We start from the raw sequence: 27,838 nt of genomic DNA, 5'->3' as shown, positions 1-27,838 counted from the left end.
TCAGAGTGCACCCACTCAGCCCCAATACACTAAACCCTGTCTGTGAGGTGGTCACACCTCCCTGTGACAGGATGCCTATTGTCATGCCTTCCTCTGCTCGAGTTTGGCTCAGCAGCAGGAGAGCAGAATTGTGTCTGTGGCTGACAGCGTTCATTTTGTGCTGCCCAGGTCGAGAAAGCTGGTACCGGGTAGAACGGTGACCCACATATGTCCCTTTGGAAGGGTGGAATCATTCCTCCCAAATGATTCCAAAGGTGCTTGACTCCAAACACCACATGTTTCTAAGCAGCCGTTTTAAAGTTAGCATTTACTGCGAGGTTATAATGCACTTAAACATATATGTCTGGCTGCATCACAGACAACCCTGGAGTATGGTCTCCGAAGGCTGCAGAGGGGCTCTGCTCATGCAGGGGCACCCTCTCACATAAAACCCAGCACCCTGCCTTCAGGATTGTTAAGGCCTGAAATAGGTGTGACTGATAGGTATTTAAGTGTAGTGATTTAGATAGATATAGTGCACCTATATCTTAAGTAAGTTTGGAAAAAAACAGCTTACACAGTCTGCTGTAGCAGGCTTGTCAAGTCAATTTGAATGGCCTCTCAGAGGTGGCATAATACATGCTTCAGCCCATGGGAGGCCTCTGGGGTACCTATGCCCTGGGTACAGGTTAACCATATACTAGGGACTGATAAGGGTACCCCAGAATCCAATCTGGAGTGTACCTAAACTACATGTATATCAATTTGAGGGAGAAAGCAGGTAGACTGTGGTCCTGAATAGCAGGATCCCAGTCAGAGTAGTTCAAAAACAGTTTGACATCAGCAAAAAGTGGGAGTAACCATAAGAAGCAGAAACTACTTTCTACAGTCACCGTTCTCATGACACTGTGGGCAGACGTGAGTTTTACTTCTACTAGCCCAATGATTTTAGTGAAATAAGGGAGACAGGAACTAGGTGCTAAACAAATATTTATGTGTGGCGTTTTTTTCTTTTCCTACAGGGCTATGAAGCTCGTGGCCTAGGGGCTTAGTTCTGCTCAAGTTTTTTTCTCATGATCTGGGATTGCCCCAAAAGATTGGAGATTTGGCAGTACGTTTACAAACAGGATTAGAGCAAGCACTAGCTAAGCAATCTCCTAACCCCGTCTTATTAGGTATAATGCCTTAAACCAAGGGGGAAAGTTAAGGGCATAAAGTGACTTTCCTGGTGAGGATATTTGCAAAATATTGCATAACAAAGCAATGGTTGGAGTATGAAGCTCAAAAGAAGGAAAGGTGGCTAAAAAAACGATGAAAAACAGGAGAAAGGCTTCATTGATTGGAGACGCTAAGTCAATCCATTTACTTTCCCTCTTAATTCTCGACAATTCTGATCGAAGTACCATCAGTAAGTAAAGGAGAGGAACCAATATTGATATTAGTAATAGGGAACGTAGTCAAATATTTCCGGAAAAGAGTGTGAGATAGATTGAAAGTGTAGGCATCAATCACTAATGGAAATGCAAAAACATTCATTTGTGTTGTGTGAGACATCTGAGGTTACTCGCTCTCAGAGCTAATGTCCTACACTGAAAGACAGTTGCCTATTATGTCAGATTTACGGATGGCAGACGCAACATACAGACTTGGACAATTTTGTATATTCTTCAGAGAATGTGTAGCGCTAATGTAGCACCTCTAGTGATAAGTCATAAAAGAGAATACTTTCTGATGGGAGACTATTTTCTCATCAAAATGTTGACGGACTGTTAGCTGGCACAATCTGTAAGCTGTTATTTGTCTGAAGAACACGGATGGGCAATGTAGCTCTGGCAGGTGTACTATTTAGAGCTATTTACTCCTTGCTTAGTGACTAAAGTGACAACTGTGATCTTCTAACTGACCATCCGCATTTGCCCCAAACCACAATGAACAAATGTTGACTGACAGCCAAATCTGAGCTGTTTCAACCACTGCGGACCCTCCCACAATGAGAATTGCCTGCTGTGTTGGACTTGTTATATCTGGGGCCCACGTGTTATTCCCCCATTCTGGGGCCAAACTCTTGAAATGCCTAATAACCGGTGGGGAGATAATGGCCTGTACTGATAAAAGTGGGCCTGGCATCTCCCCTCCTGTTTACCAGACATCTCATAATGAGGCTCAGTGAGTGACTCCTGCACCGCTTCCCATTGAAGGACTATGGTTAGACTCTGTATGTACACAGCCAAGCACAGCGTGCTAGTGTGATGAATTTTTGGCGAGCACCTCAAGAAATCCTTCATCTCAATATCAAAAAAGTCAATCAAGACTCGCTTGTCGTTAGTGGCATAGACATTTTAAACCAGCTCTTAATTCAATGACTGAATTCGAATTATTGAGAAAAGTACACAAAATTATATGAAAGATGATTGCCTACATCACACCTTACATGAGATACAGACTTAAGAGTCTGGTTCCAAGAAACAATGTCTCATCTGAGGTTATACTGTTGTGGCAAGAATTTTCCCAGGGCCACAAAGCATGCAAAATGTAACAACTTCATAATCAGTTTCACTGATGCACAAAGAGATAAAAAAAACATGCTTATATGTTTTAATTATTCACTACAGATTCGGGGGCTTAATTGCAGTGGTTCAACTGCTGCTCCAGGGCCCTGTATATTTCAAGTGATGATAATGTGGTCATTAATTCTGGCTGAGCACTTATGTGTATTACGGGGCAGTGGTTTGGGTTTCTTCAGTTACACTTTTCCACCTAGGAAGCAGCAGCACTCTATGAACGCTACCACTACCACTACCACTATCCCAATCTCAAATGTACTCCTGTCCAGCCTTGGAGTTTGTCAAGCACCACACATGACCAACCACTGGTAATGCAACACACTCCTACGGAAAATAATGGAGGCAGGGAAATAAAATAATACCCATCTTGTTCTAACAGATCTAATGTTAAAATAATTAAATTATTTTGACATTTAAAATGTCATATATTTAACATTATAAAAGATATACATCTAATTATTAAATAATGATTGTATTTTAAAATCTAACTAATTTAAAAATTAAAAATAATTGGTATTAATTCAACAGACTGTTGCATTATTTTAGTACGTATTAAATAAAAACAAAACTGTTAGTGAGGGTGGGCATTTTTTAAACTAATGTCTAAAAAAACTATTTAAGTATTAAATTAATATATTTAAATGACTTAATTATTTAATATACCTTTTATTTGATGAGTTAATGGGCTGCAACATTTTATTTTATTAAATCTGGGTCGATAATAGTTTTAAATAAATGTTCAATTATAGCACACATTAAAATATATATATATATATATATATGTGCTTAAAGTACAATGAACTTTAATCCTTTCCATGATACTTTTTAATAGGGAGATCTCCGCCTTGGTATTTCACATCCCCAGCTACAAGTGAACAGTTACTAGCATTAACTTTACACTTGTAAATCACATTGTAGGAGGCTCCTCCCCGTGACTTGAGGGGCTGGAGACAAGTCTGCAACTAGGTGTAAATGTACACTCAAATATGGTGAATAGCAATAAATTGTAGATGTAAACCCTGGTGCGGGAGTAGCTTTACGTGTGAATAAATCTACATCATTCTACATGTTTAAATGTATCTTTGTGACTCAGACCCTATGCTGTCTGGATATTTGAAACGTTTTTGTTTACCTGTTTCTCGGATGTTGTGGGGAACATACACACTGATGTTTTCCTAAGCCATTTCATTTCAGCATGTGATTTTTTTATTAAGGCCGCTCGTGTCAGAGGTTGCTTGCTTGTCTCACCAAATCTTTGCCATACGCTGCAGGAGCAGCTTACTTGCTTACCTGCAACTCTTCAAGATCCAAACCACCGCCGGGAGGAGCAGCGCGGGAGCGAGGCTGCAGAGGAGGCGAGAGGTGCGGCCCCGGGACTGCGAGGACCAGCAACCAACACCAACAGCTGGTCCTCTTCCCGAGGGAGCCGCGCCCCCTCCCAGTGCCACGCCCGCAGCCAGCGCCAATAACTTCTCGCGGCCCCCGCTTTGCGGGGGCCGCTCGTGTCAGAGGTTGCTTGCTTGTCTCACCAAATCTTTGCCATACGCTGCAGGAGCAGCTTACTTGCTTACCTGCAACTCTTCAAGATCCAAACCACCGCCGGGAGGAGCAGCGCGGAAGCGAGGCCGCAGAGGAGGCGAGAGGTGCGGCCCCAGGACTGCGAGGACCAGCAACCAACACCAACAGCTGGTCCTCTTCCCGAGGGAGCCGCGCCCCCTCCCAGTGCCACGCCCCCAGCCAGCGCCAATAACTTCTCGCTGCCTCCGCTTCGCGGGTGCCGCTCGTGTCAGAGGTTGCTTGCTTGTCTCACCAAATCTTTGCCATACGCTGCTGGAGCAGCTTACTTGCTTACCATCAACTCTTCAAGATCCAAACCACCGCCGGGAGGAGCAGCGCGGGAGCGAGGCCGCAGAGGAGGCGAGAGTTGCGGCCCCGGGACTGCGAGGACCAGCAACCAACACCAACAGCTGGTCCTCTTCCCGAGGGAGCCGCGCCCCCTCCCAGTGCCACGCCCCCTTTTGACCCCAGAGCTACTTAAGAAAGACTACCTCACGCAACGCGGGACGCGTGCGGGTCGCAGCCCGGGCGAAGCCCGGGCCAAGGGCGGGCCCGTTGTTGCCCGTTAGTGCCCGGTAGCGACCGGACTGGGCCACCTCCCTTTCAACACTGGAACTCTACCCAGCAGAACCCATCATGCCGCCGAAAACCAGAAGCACCTCAAAGACCAAATCCAAACACGCTCAGGAGGTAGCTCAAATAACGGGACCCATTGACTTATTCCTCTCACGAACCCATGAGGTAATCAATCAGAGTATCGCCCTCATGGAAAAGAGAGTGTCACTAGACCTCATGAACGCGAATGCGAAACGATCTTCCCTAGGCGCCATAGCAAATGCTACCTCCCATATTCACCTCAACTCCCAAAACTGTTCCCTTCCCGTGACCGTGTCAGCTCCCGACATAAACACAGTTCCATCTATAGTAGATCTCTCAGTAACTCAGTCCGAGTCTGACCTCTCACTAACTTCGGATAACTTGGAGGTAACCCCTGATCTGGCGGCCTGTCAAACTCAGGAGGAAGCCCAGACAAACACTAATCTGCACCTTCAAGGAGAAAGGGAAGGAGCTATCCCAAAACAATATATCACGGAAACCGCAACCAATCCAGCAACCATAGCTTCTTGTACAGAGCATGCTACAATCCACCCAAACCTCACAATGCAACAAAACATACTACTCCCTTCCGTACCCAACCCCATTCACTTGACAATTCCAAACGAGGTTACCGATAACCTCTGTAAAACATGCAAAGTCACCTCACAAGTTCTGACCACAACAAAAGACCTTTTGTTCCAATACCTGAAACCCATTCAACTCAGCATTAGAAACTTAGAAGCCCAGTTGACTATAATCTCTGCAACACTCCTCGACACCAACACGCCCATAGAAACACAGGGCAAGCGAAATCCTCCGCAGCCCCCTAAAACACACTTTCAAGCGCAAGCACCCAAGGCACCAAAACGTTCAAATCAAACTACCTTACCCACAAAAAGCCACAAACAAAACACTACGAATCAAAATCTGCCAATTACAACGCCTCAACTACAGCGGAGCAAAACCACTGCTGTATCAAACCAACAAACTCAAAGCATAGATTCAGCCACCGTAGATACTCCAGGACCAGCCCCAAACAATCTTAGCAAAGTTCATCCCGCAAAAAAGCCAGTACCTCTCCCACCGAAACCAGCGGCCCCCCAGCCGTCTCCTAAAAACACCACCAACAAAACACCAGTAACCAGACGTCCAGCCCACTTGCCTCCGGAAGCCACTCCCTACACAATAGTACTCACAGGCGTACCAGAGCTAACCGATGATACACCCGAAACTGCATGGTCACTTAAAAACAAGGTCATGCAATGGTTAAGCATTAACAGACCCCTAGAACCCCATCTTTCTGGAGGGATCTCCACAGTCCGCAGGGTAGTCTGGGTAGGCAAAACAACAAAAACGACCCGCGGAGATTGTATCATAGTAACCTGTAGAGACCCCTCCGCAGTGGACTACATTTGCGCCTGGCCCTCGCTGGAAAAAAAGGGGGGGATCGATGCCCGGCATCTCTCTTTCTTCTACCCTCCAGCGAGACAACATCGTAACACCCCACCCTGGTCCTGGCACCAGATCCCTAAAGAACCTTGGAACCAAGAGCCATGGAACCAGACGGAGTATACATACGACCACGGAGGCAGAAATGCATTCGACCTAGGTGGCAGATATGGCCCGAGAGAACGGTCGAGCCAATATAGGCAAGACAGACCCTTTCAATCTTATGAGGGCTGGCAGGGCTTTCCAACACAAAACCGTTTTGATTGTCTAGAGATGGTCGATTGACCATCCAGGGCCGAACCTAGACATACAAACATCACTACCACACCACAACCAACTAATTTAATACAGCAGCTAGCACCACTAGAGCCCTCTCCTGACAACCATAAAAACCCATTCCAGGAACTGCTAACCACTTCCCCAAGTACTCCTAATAAAGCTACCCACACAACCATCCCAGTTGAAGACGGAATCACCTCCGGTTTGCTCCACCGGCCAATTGAAGCTTCTAATGCTCCCGTCAAACCTCTACAGGCCCAACCACAACAACTGCCAGAAACCCAGATCGTAAATATCCCGTCAACTCCATCACATGTCTCGGCAGACACCACAAACCTGAGCTTCTCCATCGCATATTGGAACATTGCAGGCTTGACTTCAAAAATAACACTGGCCTTATGGCTTGACACAGCTAAGCAACATCAGATACTGTGTCTGCAAGAAACCTGGTGCACAATCCCATTACATCTTGCGGGTTATAAAACTTTCTTCACCCCTGCAGTACATGGAAACATGGGCAGACCAAAGGGGGGGCTCACGACCTACGTTGCTAATACCCTTCCTCTCAGTGTGAAACTACTAAAGGAATCATCTACTTTCCAAATCATCCAAATCATGCAGTTAACAGCACCCAAAGACAATAACTATATACTCATCGACTATTACAATAACTCTGGTACCTCTGAATGCTGGTCAAACTTAGAAGAGATAGCTACTTTCCTAACCTCACTTCAAATTGAAAACCGCATATCTTCAATTCAACTCATTTGGGGAGGCGACTTCAACTTCCCTCTATGCCCAAATCACAAAAATGGAAACTGTGGTCTCCAGAATGAACTTGGGAATCCTACTCCTCACTTTGCCCACTCGACATGTGGGAACAAACTTAATGAAATCCTATTCTCCCTAGATATGGACTATGTCAATGAACTGGTTAACCCGCAGCAGGATTACTTACCCACCTTCCATGGGCGAGGCTATTCCACAACCATAGACTATATAATAGCCTCAAACTCACTCAAAGGGCAATTAACGAACTTTGAAATTGGATCAAACCCAATAAGCGACCATTATCCTCTCAGCATGGAAATCAACATCAAACGGTCAGGAGCACACCCTGCAAAGCCCAGTTCGCTAAATCAGCATCTATTGTCCATGAACAAACTGAACGGGTATACAATTAAATGGACAAAGATCGACCCAGAAGAGATGACTCAGAGGGTCCTCGAAAAAACAGACCAATGGCTATCCAAATGTATGTCTCTGGATACACCTCCGCAAATAATTGTTAGTTGTTTCCAAAGCATCCAGGAAACAATAAGGGATGAGTTATTCATCAACTTAAAAAACAAGACCAAGTCCCCCACCACGAGATGGTTCGACACCGCTTGTCGGAAGGCACTCACATCCCTCAAAGAAGCTCTGCGTAAGCCTACGAGAGATCCCCAGGAAATCTCTCACCTGAGGAAAAACTATAACTCTGCTCGGCAAGACCGCAAAAAACAAATCAAACAAGATCTTTGTTACGCTTACACGATAGTGCCCAAAAGAAAGACAGCACTGCATTCTGGCAAACCATTAGATCTCCTTTTTTGGCCAATAGCACAGACCCTGAACATCTTGACGTGGCAATAACTGAGGACGATTGGGTCTCCCACTTCACAAAAATCTTTGGAACACCATCAGACCCCGCAGTAAACAATCCAACACGAGAAGCCCGGCTGGCGGAAAACAACATCTATCCGATTAAGATACATTTTTCCCTAAACGAAATCATAAAAGCAATCAGGGCCTCAAAAACGGGCAAGGCCCCCGGCCCCAATGGGGTTCCAATGGACCTGTTCCTCCACGACGTAGACTTTTGGTCAAAAATAATCATAAGGGTCATGTCAGCAGTAGTTTCAACCGGCCTTTTTCACTCATGGTCAACCTCAATTTTACTACCCATCTTTAAAAAAGGTGACCGCAATGATCCCGTCTGCTACAGACCAATCTCCCTTCTGGACTCCATGGGTAAGATCGCAGGTCGATTACTCCTGGGCCGACTACAATCTTGGGCCCGGGAGGATAACATCATAACCGACCTGCAATACGGTTTCCAGAAGGGACTCGGGACCGTGGAGCAGGCCCTCAACCTTGTTCTTCTTGCTGGCAAATATGCTCACGCTAAAGGAGGTAACATCTTCCTCGTCTATGTCGACCTAAGTGCGGCATTTGACTGCGTCCAGCATGCGAAGCTTTGGCAAATATTAACTGACCTTGGTGTGGACCCCCCGATATTAACATTCCTGAGAGAACTCTACTCAAATGCTGAAGGCCGAGTAAGATTTGGTACCAGCGGCGAACTATCACGACCCTTTCAAATAACGAAGGGAGTAAGGCAGGGATGTGTACTGGCTCCCTTCCTGTTCAACCTTTACACAAATGGGCTTGAACAGGCTATGCTGGAAGGGAGTCAGGATCTGCCCCAGATAAACCATCGCCCGATACCCACCCTTCTGTATGCTGACGATTCAGTAATCTTAGCACGGACCTTAAATCAACTCCAGCTACAACTTAACAAATACACAGCATTTATGGATTCACTCGGTCTCAAAATCAATATCAAGAAAACCTTCACAATGAATATCGGCCCTAGGATTAAAAACTCCAAACCCATAACGGTCAATAACATCAAACTGGAAAAAACCCCGGTCTATCCATACCTGGGCATCTTAGTGGATGATGCAATGAACTGGAAAAAGGCAATCGAAGCCAGAAATCTTCATTTTCGCCGTGCAACCTCAGCACTAACCTCCTTCTCGAGGAAATTGGGAAAACCAGCTCCACCTGAACTCCTGACCATATACTACGCAAAATGCCATAGTGTGGCCACCTACGGAGCTGGAATTTGGGGCTATGGACGTATTGACCAGCTTCAGGTCACCGAAAACGCTTTTATAAAGTACATCCTAGCCCTCCCTCAAAGTTCCCTGGTATTAGCCTCACACGGGAGCTTGGTATGGAGTACATCATTGACACCATCCGATGCCAGCCCATCTTACTGTGGCATCGAATATGGTGCAATCCCGAAAGCTATCTTACTCGCTCCCTCATCACTGACTGTTTGGGCATGACAAACTGGCGAAAAATCCCATGGCTAAACTACATATATAATTTCTTTAAGGACCTGGACCGTGAACAATACTTCAATGAACCTCCCTCAGTGGAAGATATTTCCAGGAAACAACTAAAACTAATGTGTTTGGGCCATCTGAGGGACCTTCGAAACCAGGCAGAGATTGTTAAACCACAAAACGAAATAATCTGTGCACTACAGCCTGGAAAATGCATTCAGCCCTACCTGACGTACTTTTTATCCAACCATGAAAAGTTTTTACTTACAAGACTACGTTTTAACATTTTTTTCCGTTTGGTTTCATTTCCGGAAATGCAAAACTGGTCCCGTAACTTGACGAGGTGTCCCTGTGACGGAATCTCTCTACAATCCACGATCCATGTAGTCCTTTTTTGTAAATATTATAAACTACCAAGGAAAACATGGATTATCCCTATTCTTCGAACCAGTGGACTCAGACAATCCTACCCAGCATTCTTTTATTTGCAATCTTTAAAACTTTTCTTAAAGCAGTCATAACAATACGTCGTAATATCTCTAGCTAAACTAGAACTGCTAAAAATTGCAAAAACTATTTCACTGTTTTAAAATGCCTTTTTCCTGCGACTTAATTTCTCTGCGACTTTATCGTTTTTTCATTTATGTCCTTAAAACTTTTTAACATGTACTTTTCATGATTATTCAATTGATAATCGAATAAAAGTTGATGAAACTGAAACTATTAAGGTCTCAGTGAGCATTTCATTAAAAAATTTGTGTAGTTCCATTTGGATTTTTCTGTGTTCAGCTTTAAACTTTTCAGCCTCTGGTTTTCTCTGATTGCTAGCGATCTGATTATGTATGATTTGATTGATTGGCTTGTGGCTCCCTCTGCCATAGCCACAACTGCCCTGTGGAGAACATGGCCTGCATTGTAACCATCGCACTCCCATCCACAAAAGCCGTCAGGGGTACAGAGCAAATATCTGGTGACACTTTCCCAGCTCTACTGGCTACTCAGAGGACATCTCTGATTATTAACATGCTCTGTCCAAACACTAGTGGCTTATTTTCAATGACACTTACCCAGTCTTTTTGGATTTTCTGTGGTTCAGTACCGACTTGTGATTCATCCTTTCCCAGCTCCCCTGACCTTTCAGAAGCAGAGGCCTGATTGAGATTTCAGAGGCACGGTCCTGACTTCTGACAGCCCATTAGACTTTTAGAGGCATATGACTGACTTGTACATAACACAGCAACACCAGACTTTTAGCTACACAGACCAGACTACTGATTCACTTTGCCACAGTCCTCCTGCCTTTTTCAGTGGTCCAAACACATTTGTGACTGAAAGGCAGGGTTCGAGTCGGGGTACAACGCGGGTGGATGGCGTCCCCCACTTATTTTACCAGGGGGACTGTTAAATTCAATAAAATAAAGATGAAGGGTCCTTGTTGTAATGTACATGTAGTATATTTATTCTTGAGATTAGATAGAAGGTACAGCATTCAGGTAGGAATGTAATATGGTAAGAAACCCCACCGGGAGCAGATAACTTCCTGCTCAGCCTCCAGGTAACTGATAAATCCCTTGAATAGCAACAGGTAGAATCATGGATGACATCACAGAGACATGACATAGACAAGCAGACACTAACACTAAGGAGGGACAAAGAGAGAGGAAGAGCAGGATATAACACACCTCCCTCCTTTAATTGAAAAAAATGAATACGATGAAACAGAAGAAAGCAGAAGCAGAAAGGCAGGAGAAAGAAAGAACATGAATGCACAAGAGATAAACACCCTCTTCAACATGATGGAAATAAGAGTAACAAAGGGGAGCAGGTACAAAGGTTGTACAAGCACCGTAAGCTAACAAAAGAATGTAAGCTTAAATGAAATGAAAACTGAACATCTCAATACAAATGAGCAAAGGTACAGTATGGCTCAGTACCGTGGATAGAAAATGAAATATCAACTCCTCAAATTCGAATATTTTCTATTCCTCTAAAACAAAGCACAATAAAAATGAGCCCAACTCCTCAAAGTAAACACATGAACTCCTCTAAACATAGAGCACAGTAAAAGTGGTCCATGACAAAACGGCTCTTCACAGAAAATGCACAACTTCTCTATCAATAGAATAAAACCGAGACCCTGCAGCTCCTCACAGTAAGTAACAGAAAATCACCAATAAAACTGAGCCCTGTGGCTCCTCACAGTAAATAGATGAACTCCTCTAACCATAGAGCACTATAAGTGGTTCATCTGAAATGACAATAAAATTGAGCCCCTATGGCTTCTAATAGCAAGCACATGAACACCTCTAACAATAGAGCACTATAAAGTGGTTCATAACAGAAATAAACATCAAAATTGAGCATCACTCTAGCTCATCATCACTAAGAATGAAAACAAATTGGAGCACCTCAACATAGTTGAGCACATAAATGACCCCAATAAGCATAACGCCTACAAATCATCACCAAAATGAAAGCAAATGAGCACCTCAACAAAGGTTGAGCACAAACGTGGCTCCAGTAATGTAGGCAATAATAGAATAAATTATTTCAAAATGTATCACTTGCAAATCCACACAGAAAAGAACATGTAACAGCATACATACATAACCTAGAAACAGAGTTCTAAGCATTGAGCATATAAATAGATATTTAGCACACCACAGTACTTAGAAGAAATGCACTCAAGGGTAAATTACAGCGCAAACTACACATTGCATAAATTAGGAAATATGCAAAATTGTTCACAACATCTTAAACATAACAAATCAAAATAATAAAAGTAGTCACCGTTGTCATTTGAATGAAGGGAGACACAAACAGCTCTGTAGAAATGTCCATGGGAAAATGTAAAGAAAATCAAACAGTACCTTGTTGGAGAACACAATTTTTTTTTCCAAGGGAAATACATAAATAAATAAATCATGAAACAGCAAACACCGGTGAGCGATCTCTCACCCGGGTTACAGATCCAAACGTAGTGTAATGTCAGAAATTAATGGTGTGCAGATCAAGTTCCAATTCTCGAAGTCAGGCATGTAGGCAGACTCCCAAATGGTGTAGAGCCAAGCGCTGGCATGTGAATTCCAGCACAGTTTGCAGAGTATGCTCAGGACGTGGTTGGCAGAAATAGGCATCAGGTCTCAGCGTAGGCCACACGGCAAGCCAAATAACAAAGTAGAATAGCCGTCTCTTCACTCAAACTGCTAGTGCACAACCTCCAAGGTACCGAAACATGGAGTTCACACAGATTGATGCAGGCAGACTTTAATTTTAATTGCAGGTTGTAACGGTCCCAGTTAGTAGCGCTTTTGTAAACAGGAGACCTTTAAACAGCAGGCTGGCACAAGTTGCGCAGGCAATAAACTGAAGTCACAAAGTGAGCTTACAATCTTTTAAACAGCAGATTTCAGAAATAGCACAGGCACACTTTCATTTAAACAGGAGGTTGCAGAAGTAGCACAGGCACACCTAGGGCAGACAGCAGCAGTAACGTTACTCACGTAAAACGCTGACTCACTAGATGAAAACAGAGTCCTTTAAGTTTGCTCTAGTGCCAGATGATATAGTAGTAGTATTACTTCAGCAAAGGTTATTCCAATGCTCTGGGTTGAGGTTGTCAGTTGGATACAGACACCGGTGGGGTACCCAGAAGCAGGAAAGTAACTTTAATTGTTTCTCTTCTTGTCTTTGGTTGCAATGATGTCCTTTTTAAATTCAATGAAGTCCTTTTTCTTTTAAATGGGTCTGTAGTATTGAGTCCACTCAATATTTAGTAGAAAAGTAGGTTTATTTGGAGAAAGCACAGGAGCAAGGTAGGGTACAACCTACACAGGACTTCTTCCCAGCAACTGTCACACACAGAAGCTAGGAAAGGAATCCTGTGACATAAAGGAACACTTAAGGCAAAACAATTCCAAGTACAAATTAAAGGGGCAACACGACACATCTTCTTCCTTATGAAAAAAACAAAAAAAAACAAAATGATTCAACAAACAAAATCTCGTAACCATATGGGTTTGGAACAAACACGTTTCTTACCAATAACAGGATTCTCAAAACAATTGGAATCTTTAACAGTGGTGTTGTTGTTGCTACGATTAGAAGAACCGCAATCATTAGCATGGTGAAAATCATTGACACTGCCAGAAGAAACCAAAAAATCCTTACTAGAAACATCTGGAACAACTTCACTATTAATACTGTCACCAATAGAGGTGCCAATAGGAACAGAAGTAATTTCAGATGGAGCTGAAACATTTACAGCATTTTCAGAAGAAGCGGAAATATTTTCAGAAAAGAGAAAACCACCATGATCCTCTTTTTGAACAATAGGAGGACTTAGCGACAAAGTTGGGTAAATTTGTAGGATTCACAGTGCAAGAATTTTTATTCCCTTTGTAAATAGCAATTCTCTTTAAATTCCATACTTTACCATCACTTAAAAGGACAGCATTGCGTAGAACTTTCTTAATCATTAAAGGTTTAGAAAACTGAGAATCACCCTTGCGAACCTTCCATGGTTTTTTAACTTTAACCAGCATTCCAGCTTCAACTTTTGTGGAACCAGAAGCAAATTTATTGTCAAACTCCTTCTTGTATTGGAGATGTTTTCCAACAATATTGTCTTTAACTTCATTCATACAGATATCTAAACAATCTTTTTTATGCAACCAATTAGGATTATACTTAGTCCTAGCAACACGGCCTCTCATAATTTCAAAAGGTGACATCTTTAAAGCATCATGAATATTGGTTCTATAGGACCAAACAGCTTTGTAAACACCAACTTCCCAATCATCTCCTTTCATAATGGCAAGTTGAATAGCATTTTTCAGGACTTTGTTGAATCTCTCGCATAATCCATTACCACTCGGATTATATAATGAAGTGGTTTTATGGATTATACCTGTCCTGTCAAAATAAGATTTAGTCAGTTTAGATAAGAACTGGACACCATTGTCACTGATAATTTGCGTAGGAAGACCTTCCTCCATAAAAACTCTATCAATAAACTCTAAGACTGTGGCTGAGTCGACTCTGTTCACAATGGTAATACAGGGCCACCTTGAAAAAATATCAATGATAGAAATCACAAATTTCTGACAAACACCGATAGGTCCCATAATATCCATAGCAACAGTATGCCAAGGACCATCAGGAACTATAGGTACACACATGTCTGGTTTCAAAGTATTGAGAACTTTATCCGAGTTGGAACAAACAACACATTCCCGTACCATTCTTTCAGACATGACATCAATACCTGGCCACCAGTACCATTGTTTGATATTTTGCTTGGTTTAAACAATACCACAATGATCCTTGTGGCATAACCCTAAAATGGAGTCTCTCAACGTTACAGGGGGAACAGCTTTATCACCCCGAAAAATTGTGTTTTCTAAAACAGTAAGCTCATTCCTGACCTCCCAGAATGGTTTAAGGTCAGAGGATAATTTACTTTTTTCTATCCACCCATTGCGAATAAAAGAAACAACAGAAACCAGGACATTGTCCTTAACATACTCTTCAGTCCAAACTTTTTTCTCGATGCAAAAAGGATTATCATCATGAACAAGGGCAACTTGAAAGGAATCCCATTCATTAACCTCACATTCTTGCAAGTCTGAGGGCATGCGCGAAAGAAAATCAGCAATAACATTGTTTTTGCCTGGAAAATAAACAATTTTGATTACAAAATCTTGTAAGCGCATGGTCATCCTAGCAATTCTAGCAGTGGCATTGTAAAGGCCTTCAGTGGAGAGGAGTTTGGTAAGGGGTTTATGATCAGTTCTGACTACACAGCTTTTGCCCCATACAAAACTCAGAAAATGTTCTAAGGACCAGACAACTGCAAGAGTTTCCTTTTCAATGACAGAGAATTTGCTTTCAGGAACTGAAAGAGCCCTGGACGCAAAGGCGACAATGTGTTCTTTCCCAGAATTGTCAATTTGTGAAAGAACGCTCCCCAAACCTTTGTTACTGGCATCAACCGTAATGACAGAATCAAGGTCTAAGTCAAAAGGGGACAACACTGGGGCATTGATGATGTCTGATTTAATACTATTAAATTCATTCTCACAAAGAGCGGACCACTCAAATTTAACCTTACTTTTCAAAAGTTGTCTAATATTAAAAACTTTACTAGAAAACCCTTTAACAAATTTAGAGTAGAATTCTACCATACCGAGGAATGATCGGACATCATCCTTGCAGGTCGGAGAGGGTGCTTCCTTAATGGCGTCAACGAGTTTGGGTTTAGTTGACACACCATCGGAACATAGAACATGACCTAAGTAAGTTACGGATTTGACTCCAAAATGACATTTGGAAAACTCAATGGTTAACCCTTTACTATCCAGAATATTAAGAACCTCTTCAAGAATGGAATTATGCTCTGATTCATCTTTACCATAAACTAAAATATCGTCCTGGAAAAATTTAATTTTGGGATGCTTGCCAAATAATTGGTGCATAATACGTTGGAAAATGGCAGCAGCAGAGGCTAAGCCGAATGGCATCCTCTTAAATTGAAAACAACCCATCGGGGTGATGAATGCAGTGAGGTGCCTGCTGTCATAATCCAAGGAAATCTGATGGTATGCGGCAGAAAGATCCAATGTAGAAAATATGGTAGCACCTTTAACGGAAGACAACATTTCAGAGATCTTGGGTAACGGAAATTTGTCAATAACGATGTTCTCATTTAAATGGCGAAGGTCAACACATAGCCTAATTTTGCCATTCGCACGTCTGGCGATAACAACTGGAGAAATCCATTCAGAGGATTCTATAGCCTCAATGATATCCTCCTTAACCAACTTGTCTAATTCTTTTTCAACATCATTGCGAACTAAGATAGGTATGTTTCTAGCTTTAAAAATTTTAGGTTTAGCATCACTTCTCAAAACAATACGATGGGAAAATCCTTGTAGATTACCGATTTTACCACTAAAAACTTTGGGAAACTTTTTAAACATGGAATCGCCAATTTTTTCGCCGTCATCAACTATTAAAACAGGTTCGGGACTATTGGGATTAAGAATAATATCTAAATTCCATTGATCTCTCCATCCAAGGACAGAAGGACCACGTTTAGAAACATAGAGTTTCCCTAGGGAATTTCTATCTTTAAACCTGAATTTTAAAGGTTTGAAACCGATAATTTCAATCTTTTCTCCCAAATACCCCTCAGGAGAAATATCAGAAGCATAAAAGTCATTACCTAAGTATTGTGCAAAATCAGAATTCCACACTTTTTCATTAACAATAGTGTAAGGGGAACCAGAATCTGCCTAAATGTTGATGGGAACCCCACCAATCCTCATGTCACACATAGGTTTTTTAAGAACATTTCCTTTGAAGGAGTCATTAATGTTGAAGATAAAAACTTTCTCAAGTGGTTTCTGGACACACTCATCTTCCATAGAGCAATGTGAAACTTTTTTAATACATTCGTCTTCTACAGAACAATGTAAAACCTTTCTAACTAAATTTTCTTCATCACTAGAATCAGAAGAATCATAAATCACCTTTACTTTCTTACTTTTAGACCTGTGGCAAGCTCTGGAATAATGACCAATTAACCCACAATTGGAACATTTTTCCTTAATGGCAGGACACATTTTAAAGTTAGCCAAATGTGAACTACTGCCACACCTGAAACATTTGAGGTTGTCCGGATTTTTATCCGTTTTTTTAACCTCACCAGACTTAGGTTTATTTTGGAACTTCTGTTTATAACCAGATTTACTTTGAACTCTAGAAACAGTATGTTCCGAAACAACGTTAGGGTCTGGAGAATCTTTCTGATTAATCTTAATAGCTTTGGCGCTGCGACCCGAAAGTTCAGCCTTCCTAACAATAGCTAAAATATCTTTAAGGTCAGAATCGCCATTAATCCACAGTCTATCTTGGATTGATGGATCTGATGCATGCATTACGACTTGATCCCTTATGAATTGTTCTTGAAGGTGATCAAACTTACAGTCATCAGCAATCTTTTTCAATTCAGAAATATAAACGTCTATAGTTTCTCCAGGTTGTTGTTTCCTGCGGAAAAATTTATATCTGGTAATACCAATGCAAACTTTTGGGGAAAAATGATTATCAAAATCGATTAGAATATCATCAAAAACATTAGAATCTCCACCACCTGTACACTTTGACATTTCCTCATATACTTTTAAACCCCCAGCACCAAGAGAATGTAAAAATATTTTTTTTTTTCTTTCAGGTTTCATCTTTGCTTCTTCATCGATGGTATCAATAAAGTTTAGAAAATATGCCTTCCATTGAAGCCACTTCATGCAGGGTTCTGAACCAGATGGCCAAAATGCTTGAGGAGATTGTATTGTAAAGTTTTGAGTAGCCATGAGGAAGTCACAAAGTCAGAAATGAAGTTAAAAAAAAAATAACCTTACTTGTTGAACAGGAAAATAATTGGTTGAAATGCTACAGTAAATGGTGCTAAAAAACGCTGATGGAAACCGCCTTGTTCTGCCTTTAAATGAAGAAACGCTGAGGAATAATATTTAGACGAAGGAAAGGTGAAGCGCTGATAACGTTGCTGTGGAAACGCTGGCAATGAGGATAAACAAATACCCAAAATGGCCGCCGGCGTCCTACGTCAGCGCGTAACGTGCGTCTGACGTGAGGGAGTGACGAGCACAGAAGGAAGATTGCTGCAGCCAGAGAGTCAGAGAATGGAAGCGCTCGAGAATGCAGGCGCTCGAGAAAGAAGATGCTCGAGGCTGAAAACGCTCGATCCAAGTAGGCTTCCTTTGAACTGTCTTTTGAAAAATGCACTCTTCTTAAAAACAAACTCTTTAGAGTAATTGACACTGCGCAGCGCTTGAAGTAATCTCAAGGGTAATAGCGCATTCAGGAAACGGGGTCAAAGTAACGAAGAGGTTACTCACATGATGTTGTGGAGTAGAAGCAGTTGGAAGAGGCAGTAAGGAAACAGTCAAATACCAGCAGTAGAGGCAGAATTCTTGATGGAGAAGGTTTCCAAAATGCAGGAGAATTGTCAGAGGTGGTAGAAATTGAAGATAGGATAAAAAGTATTTAAATAAATTTTTCCTTGTAAATATGAAAAATAGTTAAAAATTATTAAATCAAAATCATCAGGGTTCATGGGTTCCTGGTGCTTCCTGGACCTCGTCGCCAAAATTGTAGTATTGAGTCCACTCAATATTTAGTAGAAAAGTAGGTTTATTTGGAGAAAGCACAGGAGCAAGGTAGGGTACAACCTACACAGGACTTCTTCTCAGCAACTGTCACACACAGAAGCTAGGAAAGGAATCCTGTGACATAAAGGAACACTTAAGGCAAAACAATTCCAAGTACAAATTAAAGGGGCAACACGACAGGGTCCTTTTTTACCTCGATGCCAGTGTTAAATTCAGTAAAATAAAGAAGATGGGTCCTTGTTGTAATGTACATGTAGTATATTTATTCTTGTGATTAGATAGAAGGTACAGCATTCAGGTAGGAATGTAATATGGTAAGAAACCCCACCGGGAGCAGATAACTTCCTGCTCAGCCTCCAGGTAACTGATAAATCCCTTGAATAGCAACAGGTAGAATCATGGATGACATCACAGAGACATGACATAGACAAGCAGACACTAACACTAAGGAAGGACAAAGAGAGAGGAAGAGCAGGATATAACAGGGACGCCATCCCCCCTGCCAAACAGCTGGACCTCACTCTTTGGCCTCTCTGCGGTTAGCACCATTAATAAATTTCAGTTTCCCTGCCTTGGAAGAAGCCCCGCTCGCGCGGACCCCTCGGCTGGCTGTGATGTATGTGCTGTTGTGTTTGAAACAGGCCCCTGTTTAGTCTGTCAGAGGCGGTGGTCCTGCTTCTTGTCTGCAAAAACGCAGCGGCCCTGTTAAAATCAGGCTCAGCAGGAGAGCGCCGGCCAGATGCAAACGCCGAAGCCACAGAGGTATTAGCTAAAAATTAGGCAGCGCTTTACATGCCGGTCTTCCGGATTTCCTTTGAAAGCCACGCAGCTCAAGCCATTCATACTTTGCCATGAAGGTAGAGCCCGAGAAGTGACAGCAAGTTCTGTGTGATTTATTTCTGCATTAAAGCGTGTAGTTCCAGCTGAACCGGGGCACGGGAACCTTGCATTTGTCACATGGGCATGCTCGCCTCGTCCCTGTCCCCATTATGCGGCATCTAAGGGCTGAGCGAGGAGAGGTAATGAGCCCGATGTTGAAAGCAATCTTTCGTGACATCACTTCCTGTTGTGACATCACTTCCGGTGACCACGTCCCCCACTTCTTTTTCCAGGACTTGAGCCCTACTGAAAGGAACGCATGTACGGCAGGGTTAATCAGGTCACGTCTGTGATACTGAAACTCCACTAACTTTTAGGTAGACTCAGTCATAAGCCAGGCCAAGAACTAAAAGGCTGGTGCAACCGCAGGAGAGCTGGAGTAATAGTCCTGACTTGTGACTGACTACCCACAAAAATCTGACAGGTTTACGTTGGGACCATCAGTGGCCTGTTAAGGGCGGAGGGGACCCATCCCTTGACTTGTTACCAGCGCATGAAGAATTTCTGTCAGGCTCAGCAAAGGTGAGCTTGAAAGACACTCTTCATGTGTGGGTCAGGCAGCCAGGTGCCACACAAGTGCTAAATGTGCAGGTGCCTAGCTAACAGAGCCAAGTTAGCCAGGCTGAAGATTTCACATCCGAGTGGGCGTGACCTCCTCAGCCTGACAAAATCTACTGTAAGCTTCCCTCTCATGACAAGAAGGAACGTCACTGATAGACTAGGACCTGGGGGCTTCCGTTTTAAGCCCTGAAGTACTCCAGGCCCAGTGTCCATCAGTGTGTCCATCAGTGATGCGGATTACTGACTGGGTGGGGTCAGCAATTCTCACTAACGCCATCCCCCGCTGTGACAAGGTAAGGAAGGTCCTTCTATCATTGGCTGACCTTTCACAAGGTCATCCAATAAGAGCAGGTGGCAAGATCATTCTTCCCTCACTTCCTTCAGAACAGAGGCTTCACTCCAGCCACTCGAGATGCGGTCTGGTACGTTTTTTTTTTTTTAATGTTGGGAGCCTGTTTGTATGTATGAATGTTTCTGCACTCATGCATGCTGTGAATGGGTGTGTGCATGTTTATGTGCTGGTTGTATATCTGTGGGTGTGTGAAAGCGAGAATGCGTGTGTGGGCCTGCCCCACCCCTGCTGCACATTACGGGCCGCCACTAGTTGGGACTGATGCTGTTCTGCTTTTCCAGACATTTAATTGTACATGGTTGGCATAGGACCGAGTCTGCCATAGCTTTAACCCCTTCACTGCTGATGACAAGTTCAGCTCGTCATCAGCCACGGTGGTCGTGTGCGGATGACGAGCTGAGCTCGTCATGTAACGCGGCTTTTAGAAAAAAGCCGCACAGCGCAAAAATAACCGCCGCACGCATGTGGTTAAGCATCTATCAGATAACCCAGCCTGATTACACCACAGGCTGTCCCTCTTCTTTCCTGACATGCCATTTTAAATCAGGTATTGGAATCCGCCACCCCACTCATGCTCCCATCAGCATCAGGCCTTGTTGTAAAATTAGGAGTTTGATAGCAGAGGTGACGAACACCCACGCAGTTTCTAGTGCCACCAAGATCCAATCACATAGAATCACAACCCTTAAATACGTTTACTGTGTTTCAGACTGGAATCAAAAAAGGCCTCATCGTTCATTTCCATTATGGTTAAGGCGAGTGTAACACTGGACAGAAGGTCAAAGCAAGATACATTTACAAAAATGTATGAATACTGCCTTACATAACATTTTCCATCAAGCAAGTTTACTTAATTTTTAGCTAACAGAATATTGTCTCAGGCAGTAAATGTTTTGTAGAGAGATAGTTCAGTCTGTAAACAGTATAGACTTTTTTTAAAGTACAAAATAAAATACTGTTAAACCACTTTCACGCCATTGGCATAATTCTTGTTAATTTCCACAAATTTCCTCAAACAAAATTGGGCGATTAGTGCAAATAGAGTGAATAGCAAAAGACACTGTACAGCAAGAATGTAAATAGCCCTGTCCAGTGACGGGGAAGGAACTCTGGGGAGTAAGTGAGTGGATTGAGTAAGAAGTGCTGTTAAGGCAGAGTGAGGGAGAGACACTAAGAAAACTGAATAGAGCTAAAGCACTGAGAAAGAGTGCACCTTTCTTGTTTCAGTAGCTTCCATATTTCATTGTGATTTGGCCTATACAGAAGGTCGTCAAAACAATACATTTCAATGTCCAAAACTAGTAATTCTTCGTATGTCCTTAATATACATTCAGAATGCAAATAAGAATGCACACAACCTTATACACATTGTAGGGAAGCAGCAGAGAATACACAAGTTTGAACAATAACGAAAGATGGAATGAATTTCATAATCCAGGGACAACTTTCGTGACAAATTTCACTTATATCCTACGAACTTCGGAAAAACCAGATATGTTTCGAATACCACTTTATCAAGCAACATAAATTACTATACGTTCAGATTTAAGCACATTAAGCCAATTCTAAAATTTACTTCAAGGGGAGGAAGAAACTTCAGACATGAAGATCGACTAATAAATATAAACATTATTGATATACATTCATTTGAACTCCTAGACACAGGGGAAGTAGGTATGAGGTGATGATACAATACAGCATGTTATTTTTTTTAACTATATCGCTAAACAGCTTTTCACTATACAAAAACGACGTTCATAACTTTAACTTCCCATTGGGACCCGCTTTTCAAGTTTTCAAGTGTTCACCGTCATAAATTGTGGTTGGCGTTAAAAACAGTGATGCGTCTTTTTGTGGACTTTTAAGAGTCCAGCCCCTTTCAACTGTTTCGCCTAATCTGTCAATATTGCCATGGTGGTCTCTTTACTACCAGGTCTGGTTAAGACCTGCCTTTAAAAAAACCTACAATATGAAAAATAAAAACTGCTCTCACTTTTCGGTGGGGCAAGTAAGTATTGGAAGAGAGAATGACAGAAAACTCAGACCAAGGTCTTGACCCAAAGAATTATGTATTTGTTGTTTTAGAAGTCCGACTCCACCCAAACATGTCTGAGAGCGCTGTACATGACAGTCATCCAGGCATTGTCTGTGATAGCAGAATCCTATTTTTACAAAAAGTGTATTGCTCATAATACGTACATTAGTATGAAGATTAAAATAAGGAAGGTGTATAAAAAAAAGTGAATTAACCTGGCCACCGACAACAAGTTATAAATGCAGCCGCACAAATGGTCTTTTGCAGAGGATGCAAAGCGATATATTAATTATCATGGGGTAACACAACTAGCCCTGTGACAGAGAGGATGTCACGGTGTCCCGGAGACAGCATAAACTGCAGGGCTGTCATGAATCATGACAAAGTTTACAGCAGGTAAAATACGTTTGTCTTTCTACCGACCCCAAAGAAGATCCCTTGTTACTCACCCCTACTCGAATATGTCCGTCGCACTGAAAACAGTGCAGGTGCGCGCCTGCGTCCAACTTTTGGGAATCACCGCGCAGTGCGGAACATTGCGGCCTGCGCCAGTTAGGCCCATCAGTATGCGCGGCCGGATGTGAGGCGGCGAAGCTTCGAGTCGCTCCGAGCTGTGGAGCTATTCCACTCAGCTGGCTCCCTCCGCCGCGCATTCATCGCCTTGGAAACTAATGGCTCTCCGACATGTTCCTTCCCCAAGTGAGCGAACACACAAGAACGATGGCAAAGCACGGCTGGGCAGGGAGTGCATCAAAATGCAAGAAGCTAACGTGGGAACCAAGTGCCGCACGTGTTCTGAGAGAGGTGTGCGCTCCTTTCCACATCCGGCCAAATCTTCAAGACCAAAACTGTACTCACGTCTTAGCGGCTGTTTGCTTTGTTCAATGTCGAGTAAACAGGCATGTGCTGGCTGCACCAAGTCCTGGTTTGCAGAAGGATTATAAGCAAATACAATACTCTGACCTTCACAATGCCTTGCTAGAATCAATGCTTAATTTGTTTAAAAGCAAACACTTTCGTTGGCGCCCACAGCTGTTGTAGTCGCCTCTTATTTCATCCACTCTACACTTACGGGACCTCATTTATGAAGGCCTTGCGCCACCGGTGCGTCATTTTTTCCCATGTTAAAAGTGACGCACCGGCTGCGCAAGGTCTTCATAAATAAGGCCCCGGTATCTTTACCTCACTTTTGCACCAACTTTGCACCTACTTTTTCAACCCATCTTCTTTCTCACAGTTTCCGGTCATACTCTTTCCCATTCATCTCTCTTTTCTGGCTTTCTCTCTCATGCTGCATGTCAAAACCTGGTTACTTCTAATTTAAAATGTAAATTGTATTTATATAGCACTTACTACCCCTGATGAGGCATTGAAGCACTTTGCAGCAGGTAGCAACTCCAGAACCCAAGATTAAGTTTAATAGTTAGTAGATTTATAATCAACGGTGGCTCCTCTGCTAAGTCGGAATAGCGTCGCCCCACTGCTTTTTGCAGTGTAAAATAAAATAATGATAACTTGTGTTCAGTTTATTTTTGAGGGGCGGGGCTGTTCAGAACAGGGGAAGGAGTGGTGGAACTATTAAGTGCACACAAATGGTTGCCTGGCCATCTTGGGCCGGGCAAACAGTCATGCGCACTTTGCACGTTCTCCACCCATAAAGCCTGGGTGGAGTACATGCCCAGGCTCCCAGTCCCCGTCTGAACACCGAACCACGGTGCTCAGACCAATCACAAGGTTGCATTGCCCCACCACCCCAATCAGTGCCAGCTGCCACTGTTAGTAATGTGTTTATTTCTTTTCCTTGTGCATTAGTTCTTTTAGGGTTGGGCTCTTGGTTTCGTGTATTTAGTAGAATTTAGAGTAGGGATAGAATGATAAGAATGGATTTGAAATGGGAAGTAACAAGTTGTATTTTTGAGTAGTGTTTGTGGGCACAAAAATGAGAGTTAATACAATGCCTGGGCGAAGCACTACGCTACGCTTGCGTAGTTTGCGCTACTTCGCACTATGCAAACTGCACGTAGCACAGTGCAAAAACGTGTAGCGTAGTGCAGTGGTCATTTTTTGCTTGCTTGCGGTCCTCAACGTCAAGTTAGCGAGCGCGAGCAAGCAAAATGACATCTCGGCGAGACTTTTTCCTCGTTCGCGATCAGCAACATCAAGTTGCTGATCGCGAACTTGGAAAATAAACCTCCTGGCGAGATTCTCAATGCAGGGAGGTCAGGTTTCTCAATGCGAGTGGTCGCGCATGCTCGCGACCGCTCGCGTTGAGAAACTACCAGTCCGCGATGAGAAAGCTGCCACTCGAGTAAAAATCTACTCGAGCGGCAGAAAACTACAGTTCGCACTGTGCAAGATGCCGTTTTCAATGATCGCACAGTGCCGGATGCTTGTCCACACTGTGCAATCATTGAAAACGGCATCTTGCCCAGTGCGAACAGGCTACTACGCAGTTTGCGTAGTGCTACGCGTAGCTCGCGAAGTGCACTTTGCGTAGCTTTGCGAATCGCTACTTCGCAAACTACGCCCAGCCCTAGTTAATACACACCGCCTGCAACAACGGCCAGAAATTAACTACTGTCTAGAACTGCCACCTTTCATTAAAGATAGGGTCAAGTTGCTACATTACATTTCTTCACACCAAAATACACTATATTGACCCATAATGTTCATTCTGACCCAGAATCAGCATAAGCCTATAAGGAGCGGGTAGGTAGATGCCCACAACCAACAGTTCAGGGTGAAACCCAGACATACAATGTTTGTCCGCTACCTGCATTCCATATAGTTGAAAGCATGGTGGTGGAGTCTTAGGGAGGTCTGTCTTGCCACAGACAAGAGCTCTGCTTTAGAAATGAGCACACCTGTGAAAGCCTGCCTTTATGTATTCTGAATTAGTATGGGGTTCCTTTATCTATACCTTCCTTGATGCTGGTTGTTAAATTATTTTAATATAGAACTTTTCAAACCCCTTGCATTGCCTAACATGCCTTTTTATTTTCAGAGTAGGGACCACCACCACCACATAATTCCCTTTATATAGCACTTCATATTCCTGATGAGGTCACAGAGTGCTTCCAATTATCATGGGAACCCTGGTCACCCTTCAAGTGTATGGTTGAAATTGTCTTGGTTATAGTTTAGCCTATAAGGTAAAAGTTGGGTGTAGGGTGTCGGGGTTTCAAAGCAGGATAGAATAAGTACACAGTTCCACAAAATAAACTCTGCATAATAATTCCGGTAAATCAAAACCGTATAAGGCTGGTAGTCCTACATCATGCCTCTTTAATCCACTACCAGACACTCCCTGCCCCCTTATCTCACTCTTGCAGGTTCCTGGTTCTCCCTTTGTGGCAGTTTTGCGGTCTTCCTTTCCTGGCAGACTCTCAGCTTTAGAGCCCAACAAAGCTCTAACACATTTTTCAGTAAATATTGGTTCTCTGAGAATGAGCTGATTTTTTGGGATGAATGGCAGGCCTGGATTATTTGTGTTCTCACATCTTTCTTAGCTATGGCCACAGCACACATGTTTATGAGAACTCATTAGCATATGGGAATTCTGTAAATTCCCAACCCTTATTCTTGTTCAAAATCCCTGTTGATGTGCTAATCAAAATTTGATTTCATCACTGTTACCATTGTTGCAGAATCATCACCGGTCCAAGAGATGACAGCATAAAGAACATTGTATGCGCTTTCTCCATCAGGTAGTGAAGTGGCATGCAGAACTTTGAAACAATCACATGACTGCAATGATGACAATAGATGGCTACCATAGTGTCCTAGTCAAGCTTCTGTTTGGGAGCATTTATTGAGGGAGACATGAGGCCTGAAGGACAGGATCGCTTTTGCATCCGTAACCCATATGGGCTTGACGTTCGCAGTGCCATCCGTAGCATACATACTTCCATACTGGGAGGATGGGCTTTACACAAGGCTGGTGTGTTACACAGTGGTGTGACACAAAATGATGCTCTCCTCTCCCACTCCCCCCCGCACTGCCCCCTCGGAGAATGTGAAGATGGACCCCAAGTTTCCAATATCTCTCAGATATTCACTGGCTTAGTCGGAATGGGGTCTCTTGGAAGGATTGGTTGGAGTGGCATGAAGAGTTTGGGTGGGCACTGAAGGGTTTGGTTCCCCTTATACCGCAAGGGCCGCAGCGACCTATGTTGCACACCTGCATGTGCATCTGCTGCTTGAGTTTTAAGGGCACCTTTTTTGGTTATGATGCCATCAGATGCCATCATTAACATGTGGATTGGTAGTGCACCATGACCTTTCTGTGGTCATGCAGGAACATAACAGGGTGCTCAGACCACGCCTGAGAGTGTGCTTTCTTATTTCCATGTGTTGTGGTGCAACACTCAGACACAGAAAAGTGGAAGGATGCTTTCCTTACACCGGACTCTGGCAACCCACGCTACGCCGCTGCTTCCACCCTCCACTTTATATCACTCATGCAGGTTCTATTTTATCCCTACTTTCTCCCTTTGTTACTGTTTTTTCTTGATTTCTACTCATTCTTATAGCTGACTTTTCTCCCTTTATCTCTCTTCCTCTGGGTCAAACACTAATGATAAAAAGGAAATGCTAGTGTAGGGTTTATACATTTTTAAGCTATTTTACCTTGGCCCAGATGCAACCTATCCACATTGCTTGCTAGAATAACCAACATACTGCAATGTGCCACAGAAAATTAATATTTATCATAGGCTAAGATCATACTCAGACATACAATGACCAGCTAAGGTGCAGTGCAACATTGCCTCCTTGTGTCTCAGAAGATGAAATTCATAATTTATTTAGTGACAAATATGGAAGCTGAATCAGAAAAGATTTATGAGCACGGATAGGAGTACTATAGAAGTTCCCTAATATGCTTTCGTCAACCAGCCCCCGAATATCCAATTTCCTATAAGTAAAACTGCTTAGAGGAAACATTCCTTTCTGTTTGACTCACTATAAATGAATATTGCTTGAGTATTCCCATTTTATGTGTTTTGGGGCAAATTCACTAAGGCATGTGAGAGTACGTAAAAGAGTACTACCTTACATATCCACACAATGTCTTTGTAAACAGGCCCTGTTATGTTTTCATGTAAGGGCTCTGTAGATTTTTTTACTCCAGCATGCACCACGCCACAGTATTTTCCAATTTTATGCATCTTTGAGGCTTGTGGAATTACCTTGTTAGGTATGAGAATTGTCACTCACATTTTGAATATCAAAATTTCATGCGAATGCAGCCAGATTGCCTAGCTTTATAGGGAACT

General features: G+C 42.9%; 1 protein-coding gene across 9 annotated transcripts in view; it reads right to left on the bottom strand.

Annotated features, from left to right (window-relative positions):
• MCF2L (MCF.2 cell line derived transforming sequence like) overlaps positions 1 to 27,838 on the bottom strand; it is a 1,277,242-nt gene that overhangs the window by 1,003,568 nt on the left and 245,836 nt on the right. The window contains exon 1 of one of the 9 annotated variants that reach the window (XM_086934396.1): positions 23,012 to 23,149. The exons of the other annotated variants lie outside the window; for them this stretch is intronic. The gene's annotated coding sequence lies outside the window, so the exon portion shown is untranslated. Of the gene's footprint in view, positions 1 to 23,011; positions 23,150 to 27,838 lie in introns of those variants that run through there. 9 annotated transcript variants of the gene reach the window in all.

Source organism: Lissotriton vulgaris, chromosome 8 (assembly GCF_964263255.1).
Source record: "Lissotriton vulgaris chromosome 8, aLisVul1.2, whole genome shotgun sequence".
Taxonomy (NCBI): domain Eukaryota; kingdom Metazoa; phylum Chordata; class Amphibia; order Caudata; family Salamandridae; genus Lissotriton; species Lissotriton vulgaris.
Note: the sequence above shows the minus strand (reverse complement) of the source record. Positions and strands in the feature narration are given on the sequence as shown.